Here is a 23836-nt window from a genome sequence, read left to right on the forward strand (position 1 = left end):
AACTAAGATATTATAGTCAGTAGCAGAACTAGTATTAGAGCTGTCAGAGAATATTTCTAATAAGAAATGATTCCACACTTCTATGGAATGGTAAAGCAACTAAACAGTACACTTTGGCAGAAGGAGTCACAATAGGCAATAGACTATGAAAGCCCAATGTAACTGCAACTACATGTCTGGCCCCATTTCTTGCAGTCACTGTTTGATGATGGCAGATTTTTTACATACTTCTAGTCACCACTATTGCATAGTAAAGCTGAGTCTGATGAGTCTCAAGCACAATCTATGCAGTGGTGTATGCCTGGATCTGCAGAGAGCTTATATCAAAGATTAAACCCCCTAAATATTTGGATAGGTGATTTAGAGATAATTCTGGCAGGCTGAGCAACAAGTCCCCGTTGCATTGCACAGTGGGTCTGCCCTCAACCAGGGCAGGGACTTTGCTGGATCTTGGCACCGCCCAGAGCTTCTGCATTTGCCCCCAGCACAAAGATGTAAGAAGAGAGAAGACCAGTGCATGCGTAATCCTAGCTCTGCTATGGGGATGCATATCTGGACTAGGGATTGCAAAAATCCCACTGGATCTGCCAGTTTGGATGGGTTTTGAGACCTCTACTCCAGGACAAGGTATTCTTTTCTTCGGAAGGTTTACACTGTTTCCCCACCCTTCATGACTCTGCTGGGTGATTTCAGTAACCCTCTACATCCTGATTTCCAACACTGTTACTCTCTTGTCCCTTATACGGGTGAAGTGGGCATGAAGCCAGTACTGATTTTGTTTCTGGTTTTGAAGATCAGAAACAGTGCTTGGTGGAAGAGTTGGGACTTCTTCCGGCAATTCATCGCCTGCCACTCACTCTGCAAATAAAAGTTAGAGAGCGTAGAATCCCTAAGAGCTGTTTCAGGCCCTGGGTCAAATTGCTTTAGGCTTCTCACACTTCTCAGCAGCTCTGACAGAATCTTATCAGAAGTTCTCTGGGCAGAAAATTGTTGTGATTATAGGTGACTTTAATATGACAAAATTGGGAAAACATTTTAACATGCAGTTGTTATGTGCCACCAACCTATGCGCTTAATGTTTCTCCACTACATTATGTTATCTTCTTCTTAGCTCTAACTGGCACCTGCTGTAAATTTGCTTTTCTTAAGTAACATTCCATTAAAGGAAATTCTTGGAAGCTGTGTGCACCTGAATTATCTTGGTGTAACTCTATATTTGATTGTATTCCGTGAAACCAGAAGTGAGCTTGGACCAGTCTGCTTAGGCTAGTCATCGTTACTGTTTTTCACCTCTTCTGTGCAGATATTTTTATTGTGTTCCTGCTAGCATGAGAAAGGATTCTGTAGAATTCATTAGGTTATTGTACTTGACTGTGCAAAGAGCAATGCAGGAACGCAAGAAGAAGATTAGGAGTTTGAAAGATGACTTTTCACCAGAAAAAGCAGATCCCACCTAAGAATCAGAACTACACTTAAACAGCTAAATACTTTTATAAATTTGGTTCTTGGTAATTCTGGCACAAAATGTGCTTCTTTTCTCCAAAGTCAACAGAAGCTTTTATCTATGTCTTAAAAAATCCTTGTTATGCCCACAAAGGAACAAATATTAAAGGATCTAGGAAAATATTGCTTAATCCCAGTGGGGAAAATGTTTCTCTGTGGTAACTTAGGGAGAAGAGCAAAGCTGTCTTTTTAGGACTCCTGATTCTCCAAGATGGTAGGACCTGATGAGCTGCAGCTCCTAACGATGGATGAGGATAGGCAACAGCCTGCCAGTTTACAGAGGGAAAGATTAATCACCTGCAGTAGCCTCTCTCAACCTTTCCCAGGTAGAGCAGGAAACACTGAACCAAGTCAAAAAGAGAATCATAGAATCATAGAATCATTGAACCAAGTCAAAAAGAGAACATGGCAGATGTAGGAAACAAAGAGAAACAACAGGTCACTACCAGGCTGCTTCTCCTTGAGGACCCTCTGGTATCTAGCCGGATATTCCTTCAAAAAGCAAAGAAAAAACTACTCTATTCTAGCTGGTCCCAGCAAAGGTGTTTCTCTCTCCTCTTACCTGCTATTTTTTTAAACTAAGATGCTGTTGCAGAAGCAGCAAGGCTGGTTCAGCCCAAAATAGTTCATTAATTCTTTGTTTATCTTTGATAGCCTCTTGCTCTCTTTAAGGTAAGTAACACAAATGTTCATTTCAGGGTCTGCATTAGGTTCCTCATTAAGCGTTCACCTTGGTTTGAAGCTCGGTAACTAATCATCATTGGTCTTTTTCCAGTCCCAGAATACAGAAAATGGCATCCTCACCCTTCTGCCCTCCCGCAGCTGAATAAAAAAAACCAGCTGCTGCTATGTTAGTTACGGGTGCAGTATGATGCTCTCTGCCACAAGCTACCTTTTCACTCAGCTGCGGCCACGTTAGTTACGGGCGCAGTATGCTCTCTGCCACAAGCTACCTTTTCACTCCAGATCTTTCAAAGCTTTATAATGTTTTCTGAAGGTATTGACGTGCTTGGTATCAGGGACCATCTCTTTCTTTGTTCACTTTCTGTACAGCATCCAGCTGATGGGTCCACCATCCAGGACCAGCTCTCACAGGTTTTATAGTGATGCTGTAATAACAACAACAACTGTAGTTAAGACTAAATGCCACTCAGTTGCTGGGTTTGCTGTAACCAAGTCTACAGAGATGTTGTAAAATTTCCGTCTTGGAGACTGTCAAGAAAACAAGTTGCTTAGCAGGAATGATTAGGAAATATGTCAATCTTTCTTAAATAAATAGTCAAGGCTAACTTTCAGGTTCCTCAGTTGCCTAAAGTTACCTGAAACACACAGCACGAACATTTCTTTCTCTCCTTAGAACTGGTGTCAGGCATTATCACGGGGAAGTCCTGATTGACATATTCCACCAGCAGCCTAACCACAAACACCTTCAACCTTCAGTATATTCTCTCTTCTGTAGTCCTAAGACCTCTTAGCATTTTCAAAATACTAAGGACCACAGAAAACTGAGAGCAATCAGAGCCTATACATCATGTCCAGTCTCTTAAAAAAAATCAGAATTAATTTTCTTTCTGAATGCTATAAAAGGAAACATCAAAACTAATGCCAAAATAACATAAATATTTCCCACAGAAATATGTTCAAAATTCAAAGTTTTAATATTAGCATCTAAATTAAATTATTTGAAAATTTGGGATAGTGGAATGTGATGGGACCCAGCCAGCACTTTCAAATGGATTTACTTTTCACTATAGTAACTTCCCAGATCAAAAGGCTTCTAAACTCAGAAAGACAGGTCTTATTAGGATATAAATACTTCATAAATAGAGACACTCTCAAAGTGACTGGGTGAGATGGAACAGAAGTAAAAGGGTTTATAAACAAATCTCTCTTCCACCCATTGTACCCTCGCTTTCTGGAGTGGTTTCAGCCAACTCTAAAGCTTTCTGTTTGGATCATACTGTGTCCGCTCCTCTTGGCTCCCCAGGTTGTCTTCCCTCCCACCTCTGTTGATGCTGGCTGCGTGCCGGCTGCCTGCTACCCCTGCAGCCCCAGAGCAGAGGGTGTCTGCCTCGATGTGGTGCCTCTCCAGCTCCTTTGCTGCCTTCCTCCACAGCCACCTCCGGGGCTGTGGGCTGTGGGCTGTGGGCAGGAGCTGGCCCCACTCCCCTGGCAAGTCCCAGCAACCTTCACCCTCTCCTCTGCTGGCAGCCAGTGTGCTGATGGACAGCAAACCAATGCAATGTGCCACCAGCACCCACCCGGAGGCGTTAACATATACAAAACACCAAGGCTACAAATCTACTTTGCACATCTCCCAGCCTCCTGGTCTGATGCCAGCTGACATCCGAAATTACTTGTACTGCACGTACGGTCATTTAGGATACTGCTTCCAAAATTATTTTTGGCAGAGGGGTGCTAAAGGTGAAGGAGCAGTGTTTGAAAGAAGAAATAATGCTTCCCTTGAAGGGGTTAGTTTTGGCCATGAGGATTTATTACTATAAAATATACCTCTGTCATACCCTCTCCAAAAAACTCCACCTCAATTATTCCAGATAATTTTAGGAATAAATAACCAAAAAATTCTCCAGCAGTACCCAGCAAACGGAAAGCTTGGTTGTGTTTGCACTTTTGCTCTCTACTTCCATGATCTCGGCAGCTGGGTGTGAAACGTGGCACCTGAGAGCACAGCGTGGCTCCACGAGACCCCGGCAGGACCCCAAGTGAAGCAGGAGCACCCGCCTGTCTGCAGGGGTAACACAGGCAATGTTGGTGGCTCTCGAACAAATCAGCTGAGCAAAATTGAGTACAAAGTTCAGGTTAGAAGTATTCGCCAGCACACATAGCCGGTTCCCCTTGTACCCAGCAGCTATGTACTGCGAGGCGCCTGCGCAGCCGGGTCACGGGCTGCCTCTGCCTTCTCCTCCCCTGGCCCTGTGCTTCTCTCCGCTCGGCAGCTCAGCTTTAACGCCAGTGCCAGCTCCCGCTCACATCACCTGCGCTATTTGGTAGAGGTCATAGACTGAGCTTCCTGGCAGGTCGAAGGATGTGGGTTTGCTTGCTCTCAGGTTGCTAGGAGACCTACTATTTCCCAGCTATAACCTCTCAGATAAAAGGGGTTACTACTTCCACGTTTCAAAAAGAAAAGAGCTTTTTTTTTTGCTTTTTGCCAGGGATCAGGTCTGGTCAGGGGGCAGTAGCGCTCCTACAGTGTCAGACCCTCTGGGAGATGAAGCTACAGACTGACCCTGGTTTTGGACCCAGCTAGTGTTTGGGTGGGAACTACCTGCCCAGGCATCACCTGAGTAGGCATACCCACACCTACAAATCTGGGCATCAGGGAAAGTCTCAGGGCAGAAATGGAAACAATCACAGAGGTTAGTTACTCCCCAGACAAAGCTGCTGCTGCACGAGTATTATTTGCACTACAAGTTTGAATTGGTGGGCTTAAAGGCTACCTAAATCTTGTTTCAAGCTCCTAGGAGAAAAAGAAAATGAAAAAGACATGGGTTTAGATTTCCAGTGACCGCAGTGGGCAGGAAGCAAGCCCAAAAGGACCAGTTCAGTAAGACACTTGGCTCCTGCTTAACCTTCTCGGGAGAACAGTCCCTCTGAAATAGAAACTACTCAAGTGTCCAAAATTGGGCATGTGCTTATTTATCTCACTGAACAGGTGCACAGCAATAGATTAGATGTGAAGGGAAGGAAGAGATTCTTTATACCATATCTTGTAATTGCAAAATGAAAGGAAACAATTTCTGCATCCCAAATTTGATCTGCACATTTCATTTAGTATTTATCTTGAGGATATTTTTATATTAAACTGTTCACATAAATCTTTTTGCCCTGGATTTTTCAAATATTGTTCACATTTGGGATTATACCTTTTCACTGCTTATTTGATAACCAGTACTTTATCAAATTCTGCTGCACTTATTACCTAGTTTTTTTTATAGACAGTACACAGTAAGCTTGCCACGTAGCTAAATAAAGTTAATTGTTAATCTGGATGTCTGGTACTGATCAAGTATCTTTTCTCTTAGAAATGAAGATGTGACAGAATGGACATATTCTGATTTCACTGTAGACATTAACTAGAGAACAAGGCTAATTGCAGTTGACAGCAAGAGTACCTCAACATTTTTTTCTCCGTTAATTAGAAATAAAATATTTGTCTTTCAAGAAAGGCTTATAATATTCATTAAGTTGGGTGTTTTGGAGCTGCAGAACTTTCTAAGTAATCATTTTTAAGATAAAAGATTTTCCATTCCCACTGGCAAAATTACCTGATGATGAACCCCAGATATCTTGTTTGGACTAATATTTTTTTGAGATCCTAAACCTGACTTCCAAGCTTTGTCATTTGTAAATTCTTCCATACCTACTTCACAAATAAAATATGTCTTTCAAGAAAGGCTTATAATATTCATTAAGTTGGGTGTTTTGGAGCTGCAGAACTTTCTAAGTAATCATTTTTAAGATAAAAGATTTTCCATTCCCACTGGCAAAATTACCTGATGATGAACCCCAGATATCTTGTTTGGACTAATATTTTTTTGAGATCCTAAACCTGACTTCCAAGCTTTGTCATTTGTAAATTCTTCCATACCTACTTCATTATAATATTCATTAAGTTGGGTGTTTTGGAGCTGCAGAACTTTCTAAGTAATCATTTTTAAGATAAAAGATTTTCCATTCCCACTGGCAAAATTACCTGATGATGAACCCCAGATATCTTGTTTGGACTAATATTTTTTTGAGATCCTAAACCTGACTTCCAAGCTTTGTCATTTGTAAATTCTTCCATACCTACTTCACCGTATTTTGTATTCAACAGTTCAAAAGGGAGTTTTGTAACACTGATCCACTTTTGCTCTGCAAATTCACACCTCAAGGTGAAAGGACACTGAAAGGACACTGAAAGGACAACTAGTGTGAGCTGGTTAGATTTTTGTCCTGTCTTTTCATTACGTCTTTTGTTTTCTGATTTCTTCACATATTCAGTAATGAAAAATTTTCTTGCAGGTTTCCTTTCTGTAAGTTTCTTTTATGAGAAAAGATCAGATTTATCTCCTTGGGACTACATGGTATGGCTTTGTTCTGTTTGTTACTTTATGATGACTTTAACAACACATGCTGATAACTGTGCATTTCAATGATTCACTCCAAGAGAAACAGACTGGTCTTTGAGTAATACCAAAGAAAGCCAGAATAAAAAATTAAAGTTAAGCTCTTAAACTTGTGCTTAGGTACCCAAATATAAGTTTTGGCAGGATTTTCACAGGCCTGAGATGCCCTGTCTGAAAAAGGTTTACTCAACACTTTTGGGAGAGAAAGGGACAGAGAGCAGCTCACACCACTGAAAGCATCTACTACACTGTCATTGTCTTGCATATTCATATTTGCCTTGGCATCTGGCAGAAAAACTAATAACTGCTATTAAGGAAATTGATTCCTTGAAAAAAACTGAAAGATATGGAAAATCCTGAACTTTACCTGAACACTTCAACTTACTCACCCAAAAGCCTGGGAGACACAAATACCAAATTTTAACATTACGATTAGAAAAACCATAGGATGAAAGACACTTAGTTAACCTTCTGGATGATGTGACTGTGCCATATTTAAAATCTTTCAGTGTTAACGGTCTGAAACATAAGGTCATAAAGTGCACTTACAGTGGAGAGAGGGAAAGAGGAATATAAAGTCTCTTTCATATTTATTCTTGCATAAGTTCATTCTCTCTGCCAACTTTTCCAATGCATGGAGAAAACCTGAAATAGAAGCAAGAAGCTGAAAATATCTTACTGCTCAGGGGCTGACTGTAGCACCAAGCTTTGTATCACCAAACCTCAGAAGTCTGTACCTTTACAGACTTTACAAACCTTTAAAAAGTTTAGGCCATTCCTCTGACACTGGACAAACCTCCAAAACTGTTTTGGTGCTGGCAGCACCCACAGACATAATAGAGCTCTCATTTGTTTGCTTTTTCTCCTCACAGAAAGAGTTAGTTTGAGAACTGGAAACATGGTTCGTCGCCTTTGTCCCAGACAGACACACATGGGAAATGTACACTTCAAGCTCCCAAGGATCCAAATATAGATGACTTGGATCCCCCAAAACAACATATCCATGCATGTTCTTCACCTCCTTGCTTTATTATAAGCGCATCATCAGTTGAAAACTGCTATATGTCAAAGACTTTAGAAGTAAATTAACATAAGACCTTTCAATCAGAACTGGTTATTTAAGCCTGAGATATGAGTGTGAACTGTGTCTAATATTCCCTCCTTCCAGACAGCTTTTCAAGAACAAAATGAATTTGGATTATATAGAAATCTTTTTGGCACCATTGTTTTTTGCACAGATTAAAGATTTGTTAGAATGCATTCTTTCCATCCCTACGTGATTGTGTATATGTTGGCCAACATTTTTGCACATGGAGTCCTCAGGCTGAACGTTTTTAAATATCTTTAAGTACTAAACACATGCTCTGACTTTCAGATATGCTGAGCAACTGTCCTCACAAATCCCATAAAATCCCAATGTCTTTTTCCCCATAAGTAACTAAATACCAGTAATTAGCTGTAAGAGAGCAGAATTCAGTACAGGCATATTTTCTTTTGAGATTTCCAACTTGGCAGTAGATGACTAGCCTGTGTGTCATCCTGTTACCATTAAACAGCTCTTCTAGACCGGACAGTATTGAAAAGGGTAAGATAAATTTTGTTGAACAGAGCTGTACAAAATCAACCTGCTACAGAGAATATACAGTCAAAACACAATTATATTGGTTTAGGGAATTGAGTGATGTGGCTCAGGTTCAGCAATACTTTGGAAAACATAGAGCAAGAAAGGGACAGTTACAGTGAATTTCATGATTCATCGAAAGACTACACGGTACAATGGTGACCTTTAAAACTGGTGAAAACCCAACAGCCTCATTTAACTTTCTCGTGCTGTTTGCAGACAACGCAAAGAGAAAGCAAAGGTCCTAAGTACTCTGGTCTTTAGCTGGTTTTAAGATTATACAAGGTAACATGTACACTTATTTTTAAATGGTGGAGGAACTTTAATCTGTGAGGGATGTAGGGTTTGGAGTTCAACAAGCTTACATCTTCTTAATGTTAACACTTACTGTTCCAAGTAGCTTACAGCCAAAGACCCGCGATTTTACATACTTGGAAAACAACCAAACAAAAGAGAAATCCATATAATTTGTTTTCTCTAAGTCTCTCGTTGTATCTTAGCTCAATATCTGTCCTTTCAGTCATGAGCTCCTAAGAGCAGGGACCTCTAACACAGAATCGAAGGAATTATGTTGAAAATCTAACAAATCTAAGCCAGCTGAACCTATTGGAAAGATAGATTCTTATTATTGCAAAAAGCTTTGAACTCATTACTCAATCTTCCAAAAAGCAGTTTCTGTTTGGAAGCTCCAACTGTTTTTTATAGCCATTAAATATACAAAAGTAACATTTCTCCTCCCCCCCGCACCTTATATTCAGTCTTATACACTAAGTTATCACCAGAAGTTTGGAAGCTGACTCTAGCAAAGTTCTTGTTCTCTGCACATCCCCAATGCACTCCTCATCTCTCTGTCCTTTGTCCCAGCTTCATCCTCTCATACCGCCAGTTTCTCCCACATATGCTCACATATGCTCCCAGTACTCCTATATTTATTCGCATATTCCCTCAAGCACTTTCTGTCTACTTTGCAGGTCACATAATTTCCAAAGGGGTAAGGGGCAGCATGAACAGCAACTGGCTTGAAAGTACATGCTTTTGACTGCCAGCCAGGAGGCCAAATGCAGAGGATAAGTGCTGAATTCACTCAGCAATCTTTACCTTAAATGGGACAGCAATGGGGACATTCTTCACTAACCACCAACCAGTTTCTATAAAATATGTAGGAATTTAATATCTTCCACACATCTAGCTTTCTGTGAGAGCTTACTGGCCAGTGAATTAAGAAGGTCATCTGTAATCCAGAACTCCCCTGGTATCAGTGTCTCCTCACTGTGGGATTCAGGCCATTGTATACAGGAGAGAAGACACCCTTCTGACCCTCCTGAGATTTGTTATTCTATTCTATGCTTTGCTTCTCCACTTTGCTGTCCCACCCTGTACTCTCTTCTGCTGTACTCTAGTGCAGTGATGGGATTCTTTCTCAAGTTCACTCTGTGGTATAACTCATAAATATTACCTCTCTCTGTTTCCCTTTCTATACCATGGGAGAAAATGGGATGTGGCTTAAAACCAAAAGAATATAAAACACATGCAATTAAAAATAGTGGACTACTTGGCAGGGGGGTTGGGGGGGCAGAGGGAATAAAACTGAGTCTGGAGACAGGTACCTAGCACCTGGAGTAGAGGAGAGTTTATGGTAGATTTAGGTCCCCTAGGGAAATCCATCATTCTTGAGATGGTCTTAAAAGTATTTCATAATTGATGAAGATAATCAAGCCAAATGCCACCACAGAAAAATATTATCCAGAACTTCAAAATCATTCCTACACAAGTACCTCTGCGTAAGTCAAAGATACTACTCATATGCATGTGTTTGCTAGCATACGAGGTGTTAGAAGGATCAAAAACCTTATCATGGGGAATTAACGCACAATAGAGCAGAAATCTACTGCAATCCACGCCCTTGTGAGAATCTAAAATATTCAGCTTTAATTTCCCCATTAAGACTTTGTCAACTGGAATAACTTAGTCTTTTATGATAAAGAGTGTTTAAATTCATATCTTTAATGGATGTTGTAAAAATGTGCAAGATTGTTCAAAAACATTAATGCCTGCACAGACATGGAGACAATTCTGGAGGACTTTTAAAACATAACAAAACATGAAACAGCTAAAGCAAGAATGGGGGATGTTTTAATTAAGTCTAAACTAAGAGAAATCTGTGTATTTCCCTTGTTTGCTCATCTTCTTCTCTGACTGTTAAGGGTGAAAAAAAATTCCATTAGACTCCACAGGCCTGGAGAGCACGGTGCTGACTCTGGTTGCAGTGAACTGGCCTTCTCCATCTTCTCCAATGTTGTGCTGGAGCTAGCAATTTCTACCTTTTTTAATTAGTTCTTGTTAGTTTGGGGTTTTGTTTTGGTTTTTTTTAAGTCGCATAAAAAGTTCTAGAAATCTTTTTTTAATAGAAGTCACGAGTTTCCTCTAGAGACTAATAGCATAATATTCCAGCGGAAGATATTTTTCATGGAACAGCAGAGTTTCAGAGGCCACGAGCGGCAGTGCTGCAGGCTCTGCTAAACGTGGGGAGACACGCTATGTGGCCCAAAGGCAGGCAGGAAGGAAGGCCAAGACTATGGTTTCATGGGGCCCTGCCTGGTGGAAACAGGATTTTGCAGCCAATGCAGATGCACTTGTAGGTGAGGGCAATGGAGGTGCCCCCGTCTTGCCATGTCCTCACCCAAGGCAGCCCGGGACGTGGTCCCACGGGCCTGATGTTGCAGCACCAGGGGGTCCTCAAGAAGGGCCCACAGGGCGCAGGGGAACTGACCCCAAGTCCCTGCACCGGTGGGCACCTGCGGGTGCTTCCTATAGGTGCGGTCACCTCATGCACCTGCTTCTGTCCAGGTGTTTCAAGACAGAGGAGCGAGGACGCCATAGATCATCTTCCCTAAGGAGGTTAGGGGCTGTGTGTTTCCATAGCGACCGCAGACCTCTGCGGCCAGACCTTCCCCAGTGCCGCCCGCAGCTCCCCTGCAATTGCCATAACAGCCCCACGCAACAGCATCAATGCTTTTATTGAAGTTCGTCACAGACTCTGCAAAGACATAAACCCACAGCACTTCTATAACACGTGCTGCCTGGGGAGCACTGGAGAAGACAACGTCCTGACGAAAAAAGGATGATGACGAGATCTAATTGCTCCAAAACCAAATAAAGCTTGATCTGCACACTCACCACCATGTGCAGGAGCCAGCAAGTGCCACAGCTCTTACTGGAAAACATTAATGAAGTGAGGAGATGGGAAGAAAAGCAAGGAGTATGAATAATGGGGTAACATTTCAGACACCTCTGAAACCAGGTTTCAGGACCTGCTGCTGCAGCTGAAGTGACACATGGACCCAGCATCAAAGCTCTGGATCAGGGAAGCAGAGAGGAGCTGTGTCTCTCCCAGCTGCCCCACTCCTCATGTGCCCTCGGGCAAATCCAGGCACTTCAGCTGTACAATGAGGATAGCAACAAACAGAGCAACACAGGACACAGGTGACAGCGTCTGTGGTAAGCTCAAAAAATGGCAGCCATACAGACCAGCTCATACAGTGACCCCATTTACCCTATGACCAGCGCTAATGTCTCAGAAACTCTATTATTTTAAGTAGGACCATAATATTAATATAAATATGGTCAACAGCAATCTTTTACATAGAGCATATTTTACATATATGGATAGTGCATTTCCTTGGTTCCTTTTAAACAGCCCACCTATTAACATGAACAAACCTGGTGCTTTTCTTCAAGATGTCTTACGCTTGCTCACATTCATCTCAAGTGTCCTTCCCATATGCTTGATCTCGTGCCCATCTGCTGGCTAAGTGACATGGGTATGGGATATTTTCTAGCCAACGCTTAACTATTGAAGTGGGAAAATAAGTTAACTACTATGACATTTAGCTAGTAAAATATTTGCCTTATTTTGCCCTGAAAAGACAAAGACCCAAAGCCATATGCCACGTGCCTGCAGGGCCAGGCACGGCGTGTTCCTGGCTCAGCCATCTCTCCTTTTCCCGACATGGGAGCTCTGCGTGACCCACAGGGATATGGCTACACACTCGCACGTCTGGCAAGCTGCGACAGTGCTCTCCAGCTGCCAGAGGGATGCTTCCGGGAGCATGACTACCACATCAGTTTTTAAACTTAAGAAGAAAAGGTTTTTCTTCATCTCTTCTCTCCTTCTTCCTTTTACAGCTGTCTCAAACTCCCATTTCTGGTCACTACCACTCCTCCTCACCTATGACCACCGTTTTCCTCTTCACCTATACATTTCCCTCCCTTTGGCATAAACCCATATTTTGTATAAATTTCATACTAATTTCATATCCAACATCATTTGCTTCTTTGCCCTTGGTATTCATCTTATTCTTGCACTGACCATCGTCTCATATACTCATCCAATCGTTCACATCTGCAAAGTTAAATTATCAGGCCATGTCCTGGCCACCAACACTTCCTTTTTACATTTTCAGACACGAACTAGTGTGCTTTCTTTCATGCTGATCTCTTTCCCCCATGCTCAGGAAAACTTCCCTAAATTCCCAAAATGCCTACAAAAATTTGATAATGTTTAGGTTCCTGATGCTGTTTACTAATATCTGCTTGTTTTTTCCATGGATTTCTCATCCATATCTCTCTGGTTTATGCTTGAACTGCACTTTTTTAGAGGTGGGCTGTCCCTTTGGCTCTGTATTTGAACATTGCCTGTCATGACTAGGTCCTGATAATGATACACTGAGAGCTCCACCAATACAAACAGTAAATTCATTTCCTGTTAAAATAAAATCCATGGAACTTTAGCTTTAGCAGGGATTGAAGACCTGATATTTAACTCTAATGTGTCTCTTGGGACACTCTAGTTTATACAGTGCATATTGAGACAGCAAGGCCTTGAAATGGGCGTACTACCCTGCTGAATGGAGGAACAATTAGATGGTCTTGGAGCTAGTGTAGGAAGAACTGCTACCCAGGACCATTAGTACTTCATAGAAACACAGAGCAGCTGAGATCGGTCAGGACCTCTGGTGATTGTCTAGTCTACCCACCATGCTTAGAGCAGGGTCAGCTACAGCAGGTTGCTCAGGGTCTTGTCCAGTCAGGTTTTGAATATCTCCAAGGATGGAAGCTCCACAACTTCTCTGGGCAACCTGCTCCAGTGTTCGGTCACCCTCACAATACGAGCTGCTCCTAAATTATTTATCGTAGAGCTCTAGGCTAACATCTGCTCAGGTAGCATCTTGATAGTGCGCAGAAAAGCTAAAAAAACCCCAAGGACAGGCATTTCACCTCTGAGCTCCTGAACCCAACTGTGCTTTTACCTCATAGCCAGCTCCTTTGGGAAAGACTTCTCACACTTTCTCTAGAGAGGGTGAAATCTCAAAACCTTTTAATGCTACAGAGCTGGCCCAGTGCAACTGCCCCAACAGTCCCATATATGCACCAATTTTCCCTTTGTAAGCTCCAGCAGCACCAGCGATGTGTATGGGCTATCTGCTACTTATGACAAATTTGAAACAGAGCATTAACACAGATAACAAAGCAGGGCATTGCTGATGCCAGACACGTCAGCTCAACAGCCATGTGAGGCTCCAGCAAAAGGATCAAGATGGATTCACAATCTAGGTAAGAAAACCTATTTGCAAAGGAGCTGGGCGTATAATGCAAACTTCCCTGGTAATTCAAGAGAGCTGATTTTCTTTAGACTGTTCAGTGACATTTTTCTTCTTTGAGGAGTATATTTCTGTGACAAATTTCATAAAATATTTGTCAAAATTTTGGTATAAAAAAATCTTTTATCAGAAAAAGAAAACCAGAAACATAGAGATCTTTCCTCTCCTCTTCCAGACACCTGCCTACACACACACATTCCCCAGCTAAAACATTTTTGGGTTTGAGGTTTTCCTTTTAGACAGTGATTAATTATAGAATATTTTGGCCTGACACTGGCGAGCACTTCTGAACTTGGTTTTTGGTTGAAAACTTTTTCCATCATGTGTGAAGTTGCAGTTTTAAACTCAAAAAGTCCAAACAGCGTAAAATACCATAAATCACAGCCTAGGACAAGTATCCCTCTGTTTAAAAATCGCCTTAAAAAAAATACTGATCTTAAATTTTCATGCTTTTCATTATTTAACTGCTATACCCAGATAAAGTCAATGTATAAAATTAGACTTTAATAAGATGCATTTGGCACCACCTATCTGAGCACTGCTAACAGGGCACATTTTAAAGACAATTGATCATAGTTTTCAAAGAGTGTTTTACTCTTTCCTTTTGAAAAAAATAAATAAATTCATTGACTACACAGTCATCCTCTCTTTGTTTTGTATTCCTGTTGGGATTTCATATTGAATAGAAGCCAAGCAGTATGAATTGCGTTAGCTGGTGTCAGTGTGATCATTTCACTCAAGCCTAGATATTCTTATCTCATAGAAAAAAATATAATGAAAGGAAGCATGTGTAAACTTTTTCTAGCAGTAGATGAGCTCTCTGTGGATATACTTTTATGGTTCAATTCACACAGAGGAGTGTTTATGTGATAAAGGAGAAGGTTCCTTGCTAGCCTGGGCAATCACGTTAAGTTGTTTTCCTGAGATCTCTAAAGTTTCATAAAGAAAACAGATTGTGGATTTTAGATTCTAAATCACATCTATCAGCCGTAGGCTTGCACTTTCGCCACTAACTACTCTGCTGACTCATTGGCTGACTCATTCAATGAGTTTCATGTTGTTCAATATTAATTTAGCTTAGGGAGAAGCATGCCATCAAGCATTTGCCATCTTAACACTCTCTCTCTCTCAACTTTGATTTGTAGCTAATAACAAAAAACAGAGTTGGGCCAGAATGGGGAAATCCAGCATTTGCTGCCCTGCAAACTTTGATCCTGGCAATGAAAGTCATGCACTGTGGCAGGCATATGGCCAGTCCCAGGAGTACCAGCTGTGAAATACAATGTGACAAGTCATGCACTCCCAGGAGTACCAGCTGTGAAATACAATGGCTCTGGGTATTGTAGCTTCGTCTCAGTCCAAGCTGGCGCTAGTTACAAAGTTCTACCATTAAGTGAGACTTATAAAAATGGTGCTGAAACCCTTCCAGTGGCTGCACTTTAGACACTTTAAATATTTAATATAAAGTGATGCTTTGAATATTTCCGAATAGAATTATAAGTGGATGCTTCCCTGGATGGAACTTGATTTTCCTTTTTTTTTTAATGCTAATGTATAAACAAATAAAATCTGGGATTATACCAAAGACAGCGGCTCAACCCTTTGCTGTTTATGTGATTCATATTAAAGCTTTCTGAAATTCTTACTTCAGAAAGCACACCCAGAGAAAATAGACAAAAATTATTTCAACAAATAGTACTGTTTGAACAGATTCTTATCACAGAAGGATGGTCATCTAATAATATTTTTTTTAAGATCCCAAGTCAAGATGAAATACTGTTACATTATTTACACTGCTGCAGCTTTAACCTTCCTTCACCCCAACCTCAGCTATAAAAGGCATCCAAAGACAACAGGAGCAGCATCCTCCCTCTAATTAAATTAAAGCTGGCCAAGACAGAACTCAAACATTTTTCTCAAAACATAGGCAGGGTTTCAGGCTGGTTATGTTTCTGCCCCTGCTTTTTGTCAGTTTCACATCCACAGTTTTTGGGGAGTGGGGGAATACATAAGAATTTGGAGACTTGCTGTCATCTGACCTTGTTTGCTCATGCACTCAAGGGAAGAAGAAACAGCAACCCACAGTGGAGGTGACTGCTCAGATGACACAAGAGGTTGGAAACTATTAAGGCTAACACACAACCTCAGAGACATTCCTACCATCCCACGTCCCAGGGATACCAAGATCCACTACCTTGTATACAGTAGGTATGAAAAATGGTAATATTTAATTTGAAATTGCTACCCCTTGGGCTGACAAGGAATTCTGGGCTCCAATTTCTCAGACAGTTTCCTTGGCTTTGAGGTAACACATCACACAAGCTCCTCAGAAGGGAGATCTACTAATTACTGAGAGAAATTAGCTAACTGCCACAATCCCATTTCTAGATGCCAGGCCAGCTCAGGAATAAGCCAGGTAACAAACTGCTCCTTGTCATAGCTGAGGCATATATAGAAGTACAACCCACAGTGACCGTGAGCCTCTAGTGAGATAAACTCCCTACGGCATTTCAGCACTGAAAGGTTGGATGGCGACCAAATTAGGAGGTTTCAGAACTGTAGTTTGGGTTTGAACAGCAACACTCTGCCTAAATCCCTTCTTCAAAGACCACATCCTTCTGAATGGTTCAGATGTCCTTTATATAATATAGGCTAAAACTTTCACTCACAACCATGAATCATGTTCCTCATTTTCTGGTTGCTTGCTTGAGACCCCAAAGGTATGACATGGAAGTTGGAGAGAGGAGATTAAGTCTGTGAGAAATCAGCCTCAAGTTTCTCATGATCAGGCACTGAAACCTAGTGGGCACTTCTGGGAGTCTGGGTCGATCTTCCTCAGTGGTGGTGGAGCACTCTAGTGATGAAAGCACAGCAAAGTCCACAAAGAATTGAATAGTTTGTGCTTAGTGGAGATGGAAGATGGGTTATAAAATTTAGAATTAGGAGTGAACAGAAACACAGCACATTCCAGTACAACAATCACCATCTATCATTGCTGCTTGAATAATGCTGGGTCTGGAGATGAAGAAAGAATTTGTGTTTATGCAATTGGACTTTCATAATCATGTGCCCAGAGAAGTCAAAATAAGATTGTACATACTTCATTCTTCCGTTTCCTCCCTTTTGATTGTTTTTAGTGAAGAATCTTGTATTTTAGATAAACGTTGTTATACACATAAAAGAAGGCAACCTCCCTGCAGACGCTTAAAACTATGCATGGAGCTGCACATACAAGAAGCAAAAACAGAACTGAGGGAAGGTCCATACATAGATTAATAGAAACTGAGCAACTGGGGTCAGCCTCTTATAATGCCACAGACGTTGTTTATCCCCTGTGCCTTAATTCTTCTTGAAAATGGGTAAAATATCCTTCCTTACCTCCTGAGAGTCTTCAGGAAGAAGAACAATATACTCAGACACTACTGTAATGAGGCCATCTAAAGGATATATAGATAAGAAAAACATCTGCTGCCTTCTATAACAGCCTTTCCTCTTTACCCTATCTCCTAGGCAGCAAACTAAGTTGTTTCAGAGGCAGAGATTATTCAGCTTTATTCTAGTGTATGCAGAACTTTCGTCACATTTTGTCTAATCAAAGATTTTATCACTGTATCATAAGCCACACCTGGTTCCTGTATAAGAAAAGCAAAATTTCTGGCAAAGTCTGTTGTCAAGCTTTGACAACATTTGGCTCAAAATGAGTACTCCTTTCCCACCTAGTCTGCACACACAGTCTACCTGGCTTCTGCGTGGCTGTAAGGTAACAGGAGAGGGAAAGAAAATCAGGTCAAGAGTTGTTTTTCCCTCTGCTCCCATTGCCAGGGGCACAGTTCAGTCTGACTTCTAGTTCACTTGCAAGGCTTTTACATAAAGCTCCACAGAGCTGTGCTGGTAGACTCTCTCACTTCAATTAATACAGTAGATTCCCTTTATTTATTTAGTCAACTTTCTTCCACTTTACAATAAAAGTCCCTGGTAAAATAAAAGGTGCTGTGACAGCAGGTCTGGGAAAAGGTCTACCCATCCAAGTCCAGAGGTCAGTAGGAGAATTAGGGTGCTGGGCAGCTTCACAAGCCTTTAGCAAAATTTTCATGGGAATTTAGATCTTGTTGTGCTGGGACTCATGTGAAACAGCTTTTAAGTTTCACTACTGCCAGATACATTTGTAATGTGGTGTGAGCTGTAATACTGTGCTACTGTGCTTCTTAATTTCCCAACATTTCTTAACTTTTAAGTAGTGGACTTTGCCAGCTTAATACCTTTTTTAACAGTTTTTTGGTAGTGATTGTATATCGCTATGAATATCAGTATAATGACCTGAACTGAAGAAACAGCAAATTCAAAACAGATGCTCTCTCAAGTGGAATTGTATCAATACTTAGGAAGGTCATCACCAGGGCTGGAAGTTTTCAATCCACCACACAGAGATCTGTCACTTGAGCTGCACAAGAAGGCAGTGGAGTAACAACTAGCAGCATTAACTTTTTACTTACTCAGAAAACCAGCTCTAGTAGGGACAGAGGTGTACTAGTATAGAAATCTGTTCACAGGGAATAAGAAGACTTAGGAATCACAGATTCTATTCCTCCGGAAGTCAGCATGAACTAGTGAACATGATTTTCCTGGTTCTTTTTCATCAGCTTCATTTTTCCTCACCTTTGTCTTCAACCCATGCTCATCCTCTTTTGCCAGCCAGTGTATAGCTTCTCATGCCCATCTCAATATTTTTCTCCAGGAATATGAAGTGGTACAATCAGCTTCATGTAATAATACATCTAATTAACAAAATGCTAACAGTACCTGTAATAAAAGCAGCTGATGAATGTTTTATCTCTAATAGCATGCATTCAAATACCATAGACATAATTATGCTAGCCTTTTTATGTAGGGTAAAAAAGGCATATGTCAACTTCTCCTAAAAGGTTGTCAGAGGCTTTGATTTCTGTCTTCTGATGTATCAGCAGTGGTTTCTGCTTTATGCACTTTCAGGTCTAAGCCCTAGAAGAGTTTGCTCTCCTTTCTGTGTTGTTCTGTGGGATGGCAACTTTTAAAGCCCTGACTAGACAGAGGTCTTTTTCTTAGACAAACTGAATGCTAATTTCCAGTTGCATGAACCTTGGTACTCTCTCTTGATTAAATCTCTTGTAGAGTACAAAACTGTTTTTTAAACATGAAAAACATGCCATTAGCAAAGCTTGTCTTGCTGATATTTTTATATCCTATATTCTGTGTCATGCTTTGAAGTCTAATGAGGCAAGCCACTCTGTACTCCTTAGGTAGCAGTGCGGAACAAAGGATTTGAAGCGTTCAGTTTCTTCCCTTGCTTGGGAATTAGCTTCTTTTTTTGGTAGGAAGATATTAGTTTTAGAATTTTGCAGACCATTGTGCTCATTTCATTATGTTCATACTTAAGAATTCCATGGAAAAGCACATGAAAAGAGATAGGAAACACTGCTGCAACTAACAGCAAAAGTAAAGAGAATTAAACTTTAAAAATCTTAGGCAGCCCTCAATGTAAATCACTCTAATTCCTTATCTCCAGATTTGCTTTTCCAATAATTAATCATATTCAGATTACATCATTATTCACTATGAGAAGCCAGACTTGGAAATCTTGGAAATACAGTTTGATTTACATGAGCACTACCTATAATTTTTATAAAACTACAAGGTATACCATGCCACACAAGAACCACAGCGTTTTTGAGGGGAGGAGGAGGAAACTGCCAGACATGTTTGGGCAAAGCAAATCTCTTGCTGGGTCTGCTATTCACGCTATTATTAAATGGGATATATGTAGTCTTTTAAAGAAACGGGGATATGGATGTCATTGAACAAAGTATAACTTACTGATATTGCATATCACAGAAGAACATTTTTGTAACCCCAAAAGAAGTCTGAGGAATTTAACATGAACAGACTGAGAAGGGACAATTAGTTAGTGGGCTGTCTAGGCAGCTCTGAAGTACTGAAGGCACTTGGCTCCAGCTAAATCCATCTGGAATATTTCCATTTGTACTCAAATCTTAACTAGAAAGAAATGTCAGAGGGGGTAGGTAGAGTCATATAAAACTTAGGGAACCATCTGGAAGCCCTAGGAAATGTCTGAAGCCCCAGTTTTTGCAGCTAGGACATGCCAGAAGAATGTAGGTAACAGGTATAGAAAATAGCTAAAAAGGAATGTCATTGTTAAGTACAAATAAAAAATACATTTTTATATTTATCTTATTTGCAATTTTTGTCCAAAACTGTCTCTAAAAGCCTGATTTTAAGTCTGGCTAATTACGTCTTTACTTATTTTTTCCACAGAGCCATTCTGGTGCCAGGAACAAGATGAATCTGGATGGAATCAGCAAACATGGGGTATGGTAACAACAGGGATAACCAGGAAAAGATGGTGTGTGCAGGGCTCAGTTGTGCTGTGTGTGGCGATGGACATCCTACCCATCCTGCAGTTGGGCAGCCAGGCAAGAGTTCCGGGAAGGGCAGTGCTCTTCCTGCGAGGAATAGAGCAGAGGTGCAGCCCATGGCTCCCGTGCGCTAGCACTGCCACAGCCCCTTGCAGCATTGCCCTGCTGTAAAGATGTGAAGGGCCAGTTCGTAGTTGAAAGACACAGCTGATGCTGGCAGGGCTGTGCTGGACAAAATGCTGTGGCCCTCTCTGACCTGCAGAGCTGAAACTGCGGTGGAGCATTTCCATGAAAAATGTCTGGATTGTGGGGTTTGTGCTGTATGGTGGCTACACATTATCAGGTCAGGAAAGTAGATCCAGACTTTAGAGCAAAGCAAGGGCAGAAGGTTTCTTTTGCTAGCTTTTCTTTTCATTCCTCCCACACACGCACTGCTGCACTGTCATCTACAGATTTAAAGGAGTTTTAACAACTCCTGAAGAGCTGAATAGGATCAAGCTCTCTTCACTCAGATCACCTTGAGAACTTAGTGTCTGAAGAAAACAAACAAAAAATGCAATTGCTTATCTACTATCGGAAGCTGACACAATATTTCCCTAAATTGGATCTACCTTTACTGGCTTCTGGAGGGACAATATTATAAGTGATTTCCAAAGCTTTTCAGTGGAACATGGGCATTCTGCCATTTATACACAAATGAATAAAACACACTCCAAAACTTAGCAAATACAAACTCCAGGTGGACTGGCCATATTTTGCATCTTTCCCAGCCATGGAGAGCAGCCCAGACCCTTTTCAACCTACGAATTACAAAGCCCGGAAAGTACCACACTCTGCAACACTTTGTCTATACTGAAGGATGCCAAGCACGTCGGTAACACGTGTGTATGTACAGTCACCATCCAACACTTTGGGAACAGAACACGTGGCTGCTCTAGGACCAAGTGATGTAAACTCCCTTTGCTGCAGCAAAATTTCTTGTCTAAATTAGCACAGCAAAGGCCCTGTGCTCCAGATGGCCTAAATAAGGTGTGGACTTCCCTCCATGCACCGAATTCCAAGCTTGCTAAATGTGGCATCCCGTCATGGGAAGCTGAGTCTCAGAGTGACCCAGCTTCACCTCTGGCTGGTCAGCTACCTCTCAGCCAAAGCTGATCAGGGACTGTAACAGCAGGGAAGAGAGAAAGTAAATGTGCGTGTTTATAAAATCTCTCCCTACCTCCCTTGCTCACAAAAGTGCCATCATCCCAATCCTTTAGAGCACAGTTCTATTGTTCAGACAGAGAGCTCACAAACAAATGCCAAACGAAAGCTATTTCCTAGACCAAAATGACCTAGGGCTATTGCCCATGACCTCAGGCCAGTGTAGCTACATTGACAGGGAAGAGACCTGATTTTGTTAAACCAACCTACCCATACTTTAATTTCACTGCCGGTCAGGTTCATGTTTCAGCTCACTGCCATAAATCATTGCTCTTGAACAAATATCCAAGGCAAAGAGAAAAACAGGCCTTATCCACTTCAAGTCTTAGCGCCACAAGCTTTGGGAGCCTGGTATATCAGCCAGTGTTGAGCTTGGACCTCGCTCAGAAAACAACAGAACTTTTGTCCTCCCCCTGGGAATGTACATAGCAGGGTGGGTGTGCTTAGCAGCACCTTAAAGGACTGGGCTGATCTCTGGGCATAACATGATATAAAGAAAAATGAAGAACAATGATAGAAACACTCTGTGCTTGAAGTAGGATAGCATGCCACACCCCAGTAGAAAAACACAGAAATGTGTTTTCAGAATATCCGTGGGAATGCAACGGGACCGATTGCGCTTTTGCTGATGCTGCGGGCATGCCAAATCTAGCAAGCTGCCTCTGGAACCACTGCCATCAGCAGCTGCCAAATATTGCCAGCCATCTCATTAGCAGCAATCTGCATCTGCCAGTGAGAGAAGCTGCTAAAGTGAGTTATAGCTGCTGAACTGTGAGCTTGCTGAGGGCTAGTGGGCACTTAGGAAGGAGAGACACTGCCTTCATGTCCAGTGGAGCCTCTCCACTCCCCTCGAGGTCAGAAGCAAAGAGCTGGATTTACGCCCCTCATTTCCTTCCCCTTTTCTTCTTTTCCCATACACACTACAGATAGCTCCAGTCTGGATTCAAACAATTTTTCCCATGCAGGAAAGACATAAAAAAAAAAAATGTATCTCAGAATATCCCCCAAAAGAAAACAAAACCAGTGCAGTAACCAAAGCAAAGTTCTAACTCTGAGAAGGAAAACTGGCAGGAGCTCTGTGAAACCAGCTAGCAGCTACTCCAGGCTGTCCCTCCTGCTGCAATTTTACACAGAAGGTGTTCAGAAAGCACGGATGGGGTGGAAGAGGCAGAAAGAAAAGTCCCAAGAGTGACAAAACAAGTAGACAGAGCAGAAACTTAGCTGTTTTGGGTAAACTAATACAGATATTGATCATTTAAACTGCTGCATTGAGATTAATGATAGACAAAATATTTACTCAGCAGTTTCTGATCATCTTTCAAAAGCAAGTGATTTTAGGTGCTGCACAAAAGACAGATCCTGGCCTGAGAAATTTCCAGTCTTGCTCGCCAGGATGTCTAAATAACAAGTATCATTTGCTATTTGTAGTAGTGCAGCACATAGCCACATAGCTCCCCTAGTCATGAACTGAAACCCCACCGTGATAAGGACTATGCAAAGAGGTGAAAATGCCGAGCTCTACTCAGAGAAGTGAAGCAGATGGAAAACAGAGAGATATAGGGAAAACAAACAAATTATGAGTAAATACCGCTGGCAGAGGTCCCATGATCACAATGTACAGTTCACATAGGCTTTTGTAGGCCTTCCTACAAAGATGGATTGCATCAGGAGCCTGAAAGACTCAACATTGCTCATTGCAGGTGATTTTAGAGAGCTCCTCCAAACACGAGGGCCAGGATGGAGAAGATCACACAAGCTGGTATTTGAAAATTTTAGAAGGGGGAATCTGAAGAAGACAGCTAGTGGTGGCAAGTGGTTTTCCATGTTAGAAGGCAGGGAAAACGCAGAGTAATGATAGGGTATGAAGCACACAAATCTGAGGGCAAGTCTCAAACATTGGATGCAGCAGAGAAAGGGGGCGTCTCTGAGCAGTGGTGCGTTGCAATTGTAAAGATGTTGCAATAATCAAATAAGACAAAAGGCCTTGAACGAGAGAGTAAGAACAGCTAAATAATTTCATGTAAAGTAAGATATTTTTGAAATAACCCAAGGTTGTAAAGCATAACAGAAATGTCCCCGTTGTATGAATATAAACACTCCTTTTACAATTTTTCTTATATGAATGTTCCTATGGGAGGAAAATTAATCAAATCACTAGCAATTCACATAGTAAACTGCAGTCTGAGGTTCCACCATCACCCTGCTTTCAGTTTGGAAGGAGGCAAATGACTTTAGGGTGCCTTTGGAGTGGAAATAGTTATTTCCCCAGAGTAGTTTCTAGGTACCAAAGGAAAACCTGATTCCCTGTAA

The sequence above is a fragment of the Aptenodytes forsteri genome, unplaced genomic scaffold (genome assembly GCF_000699145.1).
Source record: "Aptenodytes forsteri isolate BGI_AS27 unplaced genomic scaffold, ASM69914v1 Scaffold256, whole genome shotgun sequence".
Taxonomy (NCBI): Eukaryota; Metazoa; Chordata; class Aves; order Sphenisciformes; family Spheniscidae; genus Aptenodytes; species Aptenodytes forsteri.